Raw genomic sequence first — 1,951 nt, 5'->3', positions numbered from 1 at the left:
ACACCACGAAGTGACGCGCGGTGAGCTTGTAAATCTGATCTTTATGAAAAGCCAAAGTATGAAATGTGGAGCTTTATGACTCCACACAGGCAGTGGTGGAAAGTAACTTAGTACATTTACTTAAGTACCGTACTTAAGTACAGTTTTGAGTTATTTGTACTTTATTTGAGTATTTCCAATTTCCAATACTTTTACTTCTACTCTACACTACATCTCAGAGGCAAATATTGTACTTTTACTCCACCACAATTACTTGAAAACTTTAGTTACTAGTTACTTTTCAAATATAAATTATGATATAATGAAACATACATTAACCACTTTAACCCTATTTTATACCTAGGCTATTTTAAAATATTTAGTACTTTTACTTTTGGTACTTTAAGTACATTTTGATGCCAATACTTTTGTTCTTTTACTTGTAACAGAGTATTTTTTATATTGCAGCATTGGTACTTTTACTTAAGTAAAGAATTTGAGTACTTTTCCACCACTGCACACAGGTGTAGATGGTTTCGTGTTAATGACTTGAAAGCAGTCTGGGGATCTATTCACTCTGCAGGTTGAACATCCGGTTCGAAAACGGAAACGGAAATGCTGCGTCCGTGTAAGGTGAACTTTCTCAACACACCGGATCCAGTAGGCGGGGCTTTGGACCGGATGTGATACGGGTTTAAAATGGACGCAAGCGCACGACGCTCGTTTGCTTTGAATTGTTTGGTGTGCACTGCGCCACTGCTCTATAGAAGGTATTTATATCAACATGACACGTTTTTATCCACCAATATTTAACACCATTATTATTTAAGCTTTCAAGGTGTTGTAGGACTGTGAATTATTATGACACCAACATGGACAAATATGTGAAATATTGTGTTTTATAACCGAGGGAGAAAATGCATCAAACTAGTCATTTCTATAGTCTGACTTGTTCCAAATGATCACTGAACTAAATTGTCACCAAAGTTTAAACCTTAAACCACACTCACTGTGAGGAGGTTTGTAGATCTAATCCCGCCATATATACATTAATGTGCGTTTTGTAATCTATTTAAGCTTTGGATCAAGACGGTCAGGGATTTTATTTATGGTGATCGAGTCTGATGTTTGTTGGTCGTTTTAAACGACTATAAATCCCCATAAATGAACCCAAACAAACACATAAAGTGTTTAAACCCAAAGCCACACATGTTACCCGTCCACGCGGGTCAGTTGTGTTCCGTAATATTGCGTAAAGTTGAATAAATAAGTGTTTTAATCCCGTGTGTGTCGGAACGCCGTTCTATTTCCACATTTACATGGAGTGTAATACCTGCGTTCACCCGCTGCGCCAGTTTACCAAATAGTTTGTGGTTCTGTGTTTAAGGCGCGTGCGTCTACATTTATGTATGGTTTGTAAATATAAAGTGATTATCTTAAAGCCACAGATGTTATCCGTACATACGGGGTGTTAGTTTTCAGTTAATGTTCAGTATAGTCTAATAAAAAAGTGATTTAATCCCTTCTGTGGATGAACGTCATTGTATTTCCTGGATTACATGGGGTGTAATACCGTAGATATGGATGGATGGATGGATGGATGGATGGATGGTGATGTTCAGACAGACCAGATTGAACCATTTATTCATTGGATAATGTGGAATATTACTGAACATAAAGGGTCCGTGTGGTGGGATAACATCTGTGGCTTTGGGATAAACACTTTATATTTAGAGTAACATACATTTATCAAGATGTTTGAGACTTTAACATGGAACTAACTACAAACACTATTTTTGGAGAGTGTTCAAGAATGTCATAGATGAGATCATAATAATAATAATAATAATTATAATAATAATAATAATAATAATGACATTTTATTTGTACAAACAAATGTAAAAGCCTAAGGATAGGAGAGATAACGGAGCTATAACATAAGATAAATGACACTCAGGGCAGGAGAATGATT

This window comes from Gymnoscopelus microlampas, assembly GCF_963454915.1.
Source record: "Gymnoscopelus microlampas genome assembly, chromosome: 19".
NCBI lineage: Eukaryota > Metazoa > Chordata > Actinopteri > Myctophiformes > Myctophidae > Gymnoscopelus > Gymnoscopelus microlampas.
The sequence above is the reverse complement of the archived record's forward strand: the minus strand, read 5'-3'. Positions refer to the sequence as shown.